The following is a 12,030-nucleotide window of genomic DNA, read 5'->3' as shown; positions in this document are numbered from 1 at the left end:
TCCCATTGTCAGTGTGCTTAATTTTAGTAGCAGCTACACTACTTTTGATCCAGCTTCCTGCTAAGGCACACCCTACGAGGCAGCAGATAATAGCTCAAATTGTTTGTTCCCTAACACCCCCATGATTTCAAGCTTCTCTCCCTTTCAAATAAAATGAAAATAAGCAAATTTTTTGTTAAAATCTCAGTCTTTTCACCCTTTGTAAGAAGTTTTTCAAGATTTATTGTATTTATTTGAATGGCAGAGAGAGAGAGAGGTCTAACATCCAATTCCCTAAATGGCCACAATAGCCAGGGATGGGCCAGGCTGACGTTAGGGGACAAGAGTTTGTTTCTGGACTCCACTGTGGGTGCAGGGGCCCAAATGCTTGGGCTATCCTCCTGCTCTCCAAGGCAAATAAATCTTTTTTAAAAAGAAAAATTGTACTTGCGAGTTTGAATTTTCATCTTTTCCTGAGCTGGCAATATGTGATCTAGTATACCAGCTGGGCACAGGGGACCAGGGTAAGCAACAGATTCTTGCCTTTTTTTTTTTTCCCCCAAATTTTATTCAAGAACTCATACAAAATAGTCCAGATAAATGAGTTTTAATCCTCCTCTTCATCCTGGTTAATCTGGAAGTATAATTCCCAATTCTGTTTGCTGTTAGCAACTATTTGTAACCAATCATGTAGATGATTATTTAAATTTTTTTAGCAAGATATTTCAAATATTTTTTGGAAAAAGGCACCTCAGAAGTCATGGTGATCTCACTCTTGCTCCTTTTCGATGGTCACAACCCCTCCACCAAGATTCCCAGCTTTTCCATTCAATTTGATTCTCTGGAGAAACTGCTCAAAATTTGCAGTATCAGGTTCCATCTTCTACAGGGTGGGTGGGGTTGAGGGTGAACCTCAGAACCTGCTTCTGCCCCTGTTTGCTACAAGCTTTTTCACGGGCACCATAGCAGCAGCCTAAGTGCATTTCCAACTTAGGTGTTTCACAGCTTTAGGTAGGTTTCTCAGAATGTAATCGCATGCTACCATCTATACAGTCTTCTCAATGTACACTGAGGCTTGTGTGGCCTCTGGGGAGTTTAATTTTGACATCTAAGTGCTTGTACAGGACTAGAGAAGATGGATGCAGATGAAGAGTCTGCTGCTGTGGCATATACACGTGGGCTTTTTTGTTGTTGTTGTTTACAAAGTAATGATGAGGATAGGTGAAGACCAGTGCTGTCTTAAGGCAAACTAGAACATAAGAAAAATCATTTATGATAAAGATTAACTGTATGAGAGTTTGGGTTGTCAGAGAACAGTTTGGGGAGCAGAAGGATGAAATTTAAAAACAGGCCACAAGTAAATTTAGAAGCAAAACTCCTAAAACTACAAGTGAATACACCTAGAAGGAATATGTTAGAATAAATTAATACCATGGGAGGTTTTTTTAGAGCTAAACTAAGACTCATTTTGATAATTCTGTGAGAAGACTTTAGCAGATGTGAGTGCAAGCTGAGGAGTAGAGAAAGGAGAGTTGGGTCTTCTCATTTACCTCACACCTAGAAAATCAAGTTTTGCAAAGAATAATGGCTATCTCACATGGGTAAAGCAGTTTGGATCATTTGATGAAAAGAACCCTTACAAGGATACAGATAAGCCCCTTGAAGCGAAATTAGAGTGAACACAGTTTCCATTTCAGGAAAAAGTTTTGGGATGTTAACTTCAAATATCCTCACTCTTCCAAACAAAAAGTAGTAACTGGGGCCATTGCTGTGGCGTAGTGGGTAAAGTGGCTGCCTACAGTGCAGGCATCCCATATGGGAGCCTGTTCGAGTCCTGGCTGCTCCACTTCTGATCCAGTTCTGCTATGGCCTGGGAAAGCAGTGGAAGACGGCCCAAGTCCTTGGGCCCCTGCACCCGCGTTGAGGACCTGGAAGAAAGTCACAAGCGGGGAAGTCTGGATTACTTGCTAGGGATCTTGCTCAAGCACAGCCATTCCTGTCCCCAGTGCTGTGTTGTCATTCTCCAGAACTGCTACATCACTTTGCTTGCTTTCCCCCACCGTGCTTGATATGCAACTAGCTTCTGTTCACCAGACTGATTAAATTTGTTCGCACATTAGGAGATGTGTAATTTGAATGAGGCTTTTAAAAGGAATTCTTCCTGATGTAAAGCTGAAACACTTGTATTAGAATACTTTAACAATGACATTTTAAGTAAAACTGCTCTGACCACATGTGAAGATAGACCTAATTCTCCCAAAATATATATAGAAGCCTTTGCTAAAGGTCGGTGTGAAATCATTGGCACTGGACATTGACTAAGTGACCCTTCTGATTCCCAAAGAAAATCTCATTCATTAGGTCAGTTTGGCTAACTTCTTATTTGTATGATTCTTATACCATTTTACTTAATTTTTCAATGGGAAATAATTGAAACAGATAAAAGGCTATATGTATACCCACTGCCCAGCTTGTTTTGTTGTGTGGGTCTCCAGTGTGCCCTTAATCCCAAAAGGAACACGTTAAAACAAGTGTTCAGGGCCGGCACCGCGGCTCGCTAGGCTAATCCTCCACCTTGCGGCGCTGGCACACCAGGTTCTAGTCCTAGTCGGGGGGCTGGATTCTGTCCCGGTTGCCCCTCTTCCAGGCCAGCTCTCTGCTGTGACCAAGGAGTGCAGTGGAGGATGGCCCAAGTTCTTGGGCCCTGCACCCCATGGGAGACCAGGATAAGTACCTGGCTCCTGCCATCGGATCAGCGTGGTGCGCCGGCCGCAGTGGCCATTGGAGGGTGAACCAGTGGCAAAGGAAGACCTTTCTCTCTCTCACTGTCCACTCTGCTTGTTAAAAAAAAAGACAAGTGTTCAGCCTAGGGGTTAAGAGGCCAGCTATGAGGTGCCTACCTCATACCTCATACCATATTGGAATGCCTGGGTTCAAAGCCTAGCTCCATCTCCTGACCCCAGCTTCCTGTTAATGCCCAAGTATTTAGGTTCCTGCCACTTTCTTGGGAGACCTGGATTGAGTTTCCAGTTGCTGGCCTCAACCTGGACCTTTCCCGTCCCCACAGTTGTAGATCTTGGTGTAGTGAACGAGCAGATGAGAGCTCTCACTCTACCTCTCAAGTAAATAAATGCATGTAATCCCTATCATAATCTACTGTTTTATAGCATCCATACATAAGATGGTGCTCTTAATATACCAAAAATAAAATTGTGCTAGTGTTACAACTTTTTAGTAAAACTTATTTAACACATAACGTCCTACAATTTTTTTTTTTTTAAAAACAGGCAGAGTGGACAGTGACAGAGAAAGAGAAAGGTCTTCCTTTTTTGCCGTTGGTTCACCCTCCAATGGCCGCCGCAGCTGGCGCACCGTGCTGATCCGAAGGCAGGAGCCAGGTGCTTCTCCTGGTCTCCCATGGGGTGCAGGGCCCAAGCACCTGGGCCATCCTCCACTGCACTCCCATAGCAGAGAGCTGGCCTGGAAGAGGGGCAACCAGGACAGAATCCGGTGCCCCGACCGGGACTAGAACCCGGTGTGCCGGCGCCGCAAGGTGGAGGATTAGCCTATTGAGCCACGGCGCCGGCAAATTATTTTCAATTCTAACTTGTTTTTAAAATTTATCGGTAGGGGTAGATACAGCTGTATTCATTTCCTTCCGATCCAGTGCAGTCTGCCTCTCATCAAGGTCATAAAGTTGCTAATTCCCCTGGATATTCATCACACATAGCTGTGTTTGTGTTTTCTTCAAAGGGGTTTCCTTGACACCTTTCTTTTGGTTTGTCTTAGATCTCTTTAGGAGCCGGTGTTGTGGCACACAGTTAAGGCACTGCATGTGATGCTAGCATCCTAGAGTGCTGGTTGAAGTCCTGGCCACTCTACTTCCCATCCAGCTCCCTGCTAACGGTGTCTGGGAAAGCAGTGAAAAATGACTGAAGTACTAGAGCCCCTGCTACCCACGTGGGAAACCCAGATGGAGGTCCTGGCTCCTGGCTTTGGCCTGCACCAGCCCCAGCTGTTGCAGCCATTTGGGAAATAAACCAGCAGATGGAAGATTTCTTTCTGTCTCTCCCTCTCTGTCTGCCTTTCAAAAAATTATGAATCTTTGTTTAAAAACCTAGTTAATCTTCAGTTTCAAAATGTGTGGAATTACGTTATTTTCTAGGAGCCTGGAACTCCATTCAGGTCTCCCATGAAGATGGCAGAGGCCACCCTCTGCTGCTTTCCCAGGCACATTAGCAGGGAGCTGGACCGGAAGCGGAGCAGCTGAGACTAACCAACACTCCTGTGTGAAATGGGGCTGTTCAGAGCATCTTAACTGCCGTGCCAAACAACTACCCCCTCTCAGTGCCTTTTATTTTCTCTTTGCCTAATTGTCCTGGGTAGACCCTCCAGTACCACACAGAGCAAGTGAGACAGGGATAAACTTTTTTGTCTTTTTCCTGATCTTAAAAGGAAATCACTAAATTTTTCACCATTAGTAAGATGTTTAGCTGTGGTTTGTTCTTAGTTGCTCTTATTTATAAAATTGAGGAGTTCCCTCTTTTTCCAGTGTTGAGTGTTTTTGTCCTGAATCTGTTAAATGCTCTCAATTGCTTTTCTGCATTTATTGAAATATCCTGTGCTTTTTGTCTTTTATTCTATGGATATGGATAGATGTGTTACATCTATTGAATGTTGGCTATTAATTTTTTCTTAATTGTGTCTGTATACATATTTTTAAATTATTGGCTTATTAATTTGAGAGACGAAGAGCTCCCATTTGGGTTCAATCTCCAAATTCCCACAGTGGTGTGGCTGGGCCAAGCCAAAGCCAGGAGACAGGAATTCAATGCGGGTGTCCCCTCTGGGTGTCAGGGACCTGACAATTTGACTTATCATCTGCTATCTCTCAGGGTACACATTAGCAGGAAGCTGTCATTGGAATCAGAGCTGGAACTTGAATCCAAACACTCTGATATGGGATGTGGGTGTCCCAACTGGCAGCTTAGCTATTAGGCCAAACACCCACTCCTCTCTTTATTTAAAGTGGGTTTCTTGTGGCAATATATAGTCGAGTCTATTTTATTAATCTGATAATTTCTGTCTTTTAATTGGGAATTTTTTTATTTAAAGATTTGCTTATTTGAAAGGCAGAGCTACAGAGAAAGGGAAGAGAGAGATTCCACCTACTGGTTCATTTCCTAAATGGCTGCAACTGCCAGGACTGGACTAGGCCAAAGCCAGGAGCCAGGAGCCAGGATCTTCTTTTGGATCTCCCAAATGGGTACAGGAGGCCAAGCATCTGGGCTTTCTATCTTTCAGAAGCTGAGCAACCAGAACTCAAACCAGCGCCCATAAGGGACAATAGGCACTTCAGGTAACAGCTGCCATGCCATGATGCCAACCTCAACTGGGACTTTAAAGAGCATTCACATTTCATGTGATGGTTCAGATAATTGTATTTAAATCTAACTTTTTTTTTCCTTTTTAAAAGTTTATTTACTTATTTGAGAGGCAGAGAAACAGGCAGAGCTCCCTTCTGGTGGTTTACTCCCCAAATTCCTGAAATGGCCAGATTGGGACTAGAGCTAAAACCAGGAGCTGCGAATTCAATCCAGGTCTCACATGGGTGGCCTTTGAGCCATCCCTATCAGCTGGCAGGGTCCCCATGAGCAACATGGGTCACATTTTCCTGCTTTACATGTGTGTTATTTTTTTAAAAAAGATTTATTTTATTTATTTGAAAGAGTTAGAGAGGTAGAGACAGAGAGAGGGGTCTTTTATCCGCTGATTCACTCCCCAGATGGCCGCAACGGCCAGAGCTGCACTAGTCTGAAGCCAGGAGCCAGGAGCTTCTTCCAAGTCTCCCATGCAGGTGCAGGAGCCCAAGGACTTGGGCCATCCTCTACTGCCTTCCCAGGCCATAGCAGGGAGCTGGGTCAGAAGAGGGGCAGCCAGGACTAGAACCAGCGCCCATATGGGATGCCAACACTTCAGGCCAGGGCTTTACCCCTCTGCGCCACAGAGCCGGCCCCATGTGTGTTAATTTTTTATTGAGTGCCAGACATGTGAATTTTACTTTGTTAGGTTCTTAATAGTTTGATATTTGTTCTAGGATGCAGTTAATTACTTGGAAATAATTTGATCCTTCCAGGTGTGGCTTTTAGCCTTGTTAAATGGTACCAGAGTACAGTTTAGTCTGGGCTAATTCTCCACAATTCATTCCCCAAATGGCCTCAGCAATAGGAGCTGGGCCAGACAGAAGCAAGGAGCCAGGAGCCAGGAGCTTCATCCAGATCTCCCACGTGGGTGCAGGGGCACAAGGGCTTGGGCCATGTTCCACTCTTTTCCCAGGCCATAGCAAAGAGCTGGATCAGAAGAGGAGCAGTGGGGTTTCGAGCTGGTGCCCATATGGGATGCTGGCATCGGCTTATCCTGCTATGACACAATGCTGGCTCCTCAGATGCTAGTTTTTATCAAACATTTTTAGCAGTTATTACAATATGTTAATATGATCAAAACAAATTATAGTTATTGATATTCTTAAGATTAAACCACCACGGTATTCCCAAAATAATTTAACTTGGTTGTAGAGTATTATTATACACTGATAGAATCTCATTACTAATATTCTATTTAAAATTTTTCACATCTGTGTTTGTAAATAGTATTGGTCTATAGTGTGTTTTTTTTTTTTTTTTTCAGAGAAGTGTTTATCCTTTTTTAAGATTTGTTTTATTTGGGCCGGCGCCGTGGCTCACTAGGCTAATCCTCTGCCTTGCGGCGCCGGCACACCGGGTTCTAGTCCCGGTCAGGGTGCCGGATTCTGTCCCGGTTGCCCCTCTTCCAGGCCAGCTCTCTGCTGTGGCCAGGGAGTGCAGTGGAGGATGGCCCAAGTGCTTGGGCCCTGCACCCCATGGGAGATCAGGATAAGTACCTGGCTCCTGCCATCGGATCAGCGCGGTGCGCTGGCTGGGGCGGCCATTGGAGGGTGAACCAATTAACTTATTTTTTAAGGAATACAAGTTTCATATGTACAACTTTAGGAATACACTTATTATATATATACTATATATACTACATATACTATAACTATACCTGCCCTTCCACTACACTCCCAAGCCTCCTCCTCTCTCCCCCCTTGCCAGTCCCATTCTCCGTTAAGATTAATTTCAATTAACTTTATACACAGAAGATCAATACGATACTAAGTAAAGATTTCAACAATTCTCACACACACACACACACACACACACACACAGAACTAGTTTCACAGTTAACTCTCACAGTACAATTCATTGAGGACAGAGATCCTGCACGGGGAATTAGTGCACAGTGACTCCTGTTGTTAACTTAACAATTAATACTCTAATGTGGCCGGCGCCGCGGCTCACTAGGCTAATCCTCCGCCTTGCGGCGCTGGCACACCGGGTTCTAGTCCCAGTCGGGGCACCGGATTCTGTCCCGGTTGCCCCTCTTCCAGGCCAGCTCTCTGCTGTGGCCAGGGAGTGCAGTGGAGGATGGCCCAAGTACTTGGGCCCTGCACCCCATGGGAGACCAGGATAAGTACCTGGCTCTGCCATCAGATCAGCGCGGTGCGCCGGCTGCAGCGCACCGGCCGCAGCAGCCATTGGAGGGTGAACCAGTGGCAAAGGAAGACCTTTCTCTCTGTCTCTGTCTCTCACTGTCCACTCTGCCTGTCAAAAAAAATAAATAAATAAATACTCTAATGTATGATGTCTGTGATCACCTGAGGCTCTTGACATGAGCTGCTTAGGCTATGGAAGCTTTTTGAATCCACAAACTGTCAGTAATTAGACAACGTCATAAGCAATGTGGAAGTTCTCTCCTCCATCCACCCTGTGGTTTTCTTAGAAAAGAAAAAAACCGGAGCTGGCTCTGCAGCATAGTAAGCTAAGCCTCTGCCTGCGGCGCTGGCATCCCTCATGCGCTCCATTTCATGTCTCTGCTGCTCCTCTTCTGATCCAGCTCTCTGCTATGGCCTGGGAAAGCACCCACTTTGGGGACCTGGAGGAAGCCCCCGGCTCCTGGCTTTCATCAGCCCAGCTCTGGCTGTTGCGGCCATTTGGGGAGTGAACCAGCTGATGGAAGATCTCTATCTCTGTCTTTAACTCTTTCTATAGCCCTACCTCTCAAAGAAATAAAACCTTAAAAAGGAAAAAAAAAAAAAAACTATAGCAGACTGTAGTGAAAAGGCTGGAATAGCTGTGATGTAATAAGAATATGTTTACAGGCCAGCGCAGTGGCTCACTTGGCTAATCCTCCACCTGCGGTTCCGGCACCCCAGGTTCTAGTCCCGGTTGGGGCGCCGGATTCTGTCCCAGTTGCTCCTCATCCAGTCCAGCTCTCTGCTGTGGCCTGAGAAGGCAGTGGAGGATGGCCCAAGTGCTTGGGCCCTGCACCTGCATGGGAGACCAGGAAGAAGCACCTGGCTCCTGGCTTCGGATTGCCACAGCGTGCCGGCCGTAGCGACCATTTGGGGGTGAACCAACAGAAAAAGGAAGACCTTTCTCTAACGCTGCCTGTCAAAAAAAAAAAAAGAAGAATATGTTTACAAATCAGAAAATGACATTATTACATTAATACTAGCAAATCAGAATAAAATTTTTTTAAGATTATTTATTTGTTTGAAAGGCAGAGTTATAGAGAGGCAGAGGAAGAAAGAGAGAGAGGTCTCCCATCCGCTGGTTCGCTCCCCAAGCAGCCGCAACAGCTGGAGCTGGGCCAATCCAAAGCCAGGAGCCAGGAGCTTCTTCCAGGTCTCCCATGCAGGTGCAGAGGCCCAAGGACTTGGGCCATCTTCTACTGCCTTCCCAGGCCATAGCAAAGAGCAGGTTCGGAACTGGAGCAGCCCGGACTCGAACTGGTACCCATATGGCACTGCAGGCGGTGGCTTTACCCACTACGCCACAGCACCAGCCCTGGAATAAAATGGTTTTTTAAACATTTATTTATTTGTTTGTTTTAATTGAATGGCTGATCCACTGTAATCACTGATGCTACTAATTGCAGACAAGAGAGGTGAAGTGAAGATTCATTTCTTGGTCTCCTTCCTTGGACCTTGGACGGTCTTTTTTTTTTTTTTTTTTTTCCCCAAGATATGTTTATTTTGGGGCCTAGCTGTGGTGTAGCAGGTTAAATTGCCACCAACAGTGCCAGCATCTCGTATGGGCATCAGTTCAAGTCCCAGCTGTTGCACTTCTGATCCAGTCCCCTTTGGCAGAGTTACAGAGAAAAAGAGAAAGAGATCTTCCATATACTCGTTCACTTTCCAAATGGCTGCAATGGCTGGATCTGGGCCAGGCCAAAGCCAGGAGCCTGGAACTCCATCTGATTCTCCCACATGGGTGGCAGAGACCCAAGCACTTGGGCCATCATCGGCTGCCTTCCCAGGCACATTAGCAAGGAACTGGTTCGGACGTAGAGCAGCCAGGACTCAAGCCAGCACTCAGATGGGATGCCAGTAGCCTAACCCACTGTGCCACAACAGCGGCCTCTGGACAGTCTCAATGGTCTCCTCCTTCTTGGCCTGAAGGCGCTCTTCATGATGTTTGCCTGCTCCTTTGGTCTTAGACCTGCAGGCTTCAGCCGGGGCAGCCCGAAGCTTCTTGTGGGCCTTGTCTGCCTTCTGTCTGTGGATGTGTTCTCTGAGAATCCCCTTGTTTTCACACATTTCCCCTTCCGTTCAGGTGCCAGCTGTGTTGCATGGAGCGGTCAGTCTTGGATTCACAGTATTTTCTGAGCAACTGGACTGAACCCACCTCCTCCTTCTCCTCCTCCAGGTTACCTTCTCTGGCTTTTGAATGTTGGCTGGGCGCTGTTGTGCCCATATGTTTGCCCTTCCGCCTGGCCAAGGTGTTTTTCTGGCTTTGAGCCCTGGAATGGACAGGCGCAGGCTCCAGAGCTTCCAGATCTGTGGACAGGAGTTGGCATGGGAGATTTCCTGAGTCTCACTGGGATCCAACTAGGCCTTTCTAATAGCAGAAGACCCTGAAGACAAGTCTTTTCTGAAGCCTGAGCATGCTCTTGGCTGTGGCTGAGGTAGCAAAAAGAACTCCCATCCATAGATTTTTGTCTTTTTTTTTTTTTAAAGATGTATTGATTTGAAAGACAGAGGAAGAGAGAGAGATATCACAGAGAGAGGATACACAGAGAGAGAGAGAGAGAGAGAGAGAGAGAGATCTTCATCTGCAGGTTCACTCACCAAATGGCCACAATAGCCAGGACTGGGCCAGGCCAACCCTAACAGTCAGGAGCTTCTTCCGGAGGCAACAGTGATGGCTCCAGTGGCTGGGTCCCTGCCACCTCTGTGGGAAACTTAGATTGAGTTCCTGGTTCCCAGCGTCTTCCCAGCCCTGCACCAGCTGTTGTGGGCATTTAGGGAGTAAATGCAGATGGGAGCTTTCTGTCTGTCTCTGGCTCTCTGCCTCTCAAATAATAATAAATATTGAAATCTTCTTTGCTCGTACTCTCACCCCAGGAACTGTAGAATACATCAACCACTGAAAACCTAGGCACACAGGTGGAAATCTGTTGCTCTCATAGGATAATGGAGGGCTTCATGAAAGCTCTAAAGAAGGGACCCAGAGATCAATTGGATGCAATTCACACAAGCCTCTCTCCTTACCCTCTCAAGGTGCCTCATTTCTGCTATGCCTTCTCCCCTTACTTGAAAACCAGAAATATAATCAAATGGTGATATTAAAAAGTGGTTCTCTCAACCTCTGACTTGGAGAGGGTGGGGTGAGAGTCCACAGACACAAGACTACAACAACTTACACTCGCAACTGAACCTACCGAAGGAATGTAGAAAACTCATTTACAATGGGCAGTAAAACTACATCCCCTTCTCCCCTTCAGTTACCTAGACAAGCAGAAGAAGATAATTTCACCTTGAAGAAACTCTGAAGGAATTAAAGCTGGCGAACACTGGAGCTGGGCTCTCCAAGTTTCTTGGTGGCTTCTGGGCCATGATGCAGAACCAGAGGAAAGGGCAACCTGACCCTACTTTCTCTGCAGTTTACAAAACTGAAGTGAGGGTGGCTGAAGCTCTCTGTACAGTGAACACAGCTCATTAGGGTAGGCAGGAAATCAAGATTGGTTCTTTCAGGAATGTGTTGTGCATTTGACAGGTAGGTCCCTGCCTTTTGGATTATACTTCTATCAGGTACAGGTAGCTGTGAGAACTCCCAGAACCTCAATAGGATGCAGCTCAGATAAAGCTACCAACAGAATCTTCTTGCCCCAATGAATTGAAAGGTGTGTGTGTGTTTTGTTTTTTTGAAAGAGGCAGGTAAACAAGGTAAATGCATTAATAAGTGGTACCACAAGTTTTAATTTATAAATATATACATGCACACATAGTTGATCCTCATTATTTACAGATTCTGTGTGAATTTGTGGTCATTCATGGACACATGCAGAGCTGTGCAGTTCCAGCTGAGTTTGAACAAGAACATGTTCTGTCTTCTTGTTTCAGCTCTCATATTGTAAACAATTATCTTCTTTGCAGATAACTTAGTGAATTTTTCACATTTTTGCGGTATTTGTTGGTGATTTCGCCATCTAAAATGGCCTGCATACTGGCATTGCGGCCCAGCAGGTAAAGCTGCCGCCTGTGACACCAGCACCCCTATGGGCGCCAGTTCGTGTCCTGTCTGCTCCACTTCCAATCCAGCTCTCTGCTAATCACCTGGGAAAGCAGTGGAAGATGGCCCAAGTGCTTGGGCCCCTGCCATCAGCATGGGAGTCCTGGATGAAGCTCCTGGCTTCTGGCTTGTGACCATATGGGGAGTGAACCAGTGGATAGAAGATCTCTGTGTGTCTCACCCCTTCTCTCTTTTAAAATAAAAAAATAAGCAAATCTAAAAAAACATCTCTATGGAGACCAGAATTGTGGTATAGCAGATTAGGCCTCTGCCTGCTATGCTGGCATCCCATATGGGCACTGGTTTGTGTCTCAGCTGCTCCAATTCTGATTCAGAGAGAGAGAGAGAGAGAGAGAGAGAGGTCTTTCATCTGCTGGTTCACTCCCTAAATGGCTGCATG

General features: G+C 45.9%; 2 pseudogenes; both read right to left on the bottom strand.

Moving 5' to 3' along the window:
• Positions 1–354: 354 nt before the first annotated feature.
• On the bottom strand, positions 355–1,078 carry LOC138844360 (large ribosomal subunit protein eL22 pseudogene; annotated as a pseudogene).
• Positions 1,079–9,317: 8,239 nt separating this feature from the next.
• On the bottom strand, positions 9,318–10,004 carry LOC127487427 (large ribosomal subunit protein eL19-like; annotated as a pseudogene).
• Positions 10,005–12,030: the final 2,026 nt, after the last annotated feature.

The sequence above is a fragment of the Oryctolagus cuniculus genome, chromosome 11 (assembly GCF_964237555.1).
Source record: "Oryctolagus cuniculus chromosome 11, mOryCun1.1, whole genome shotgun sequence".
Taxonomy (NCBI): Eukaryota; Metazoa; Chordata; class Mammalia; order Lagomorpha; family Leporidae; genus Oryctolagus; species Oryctolagus cuniculus.
Note: the sequence above shows the minus strand (reverse complement) of the source record. Positions and strands in the feature narration are given on the sequence as shown.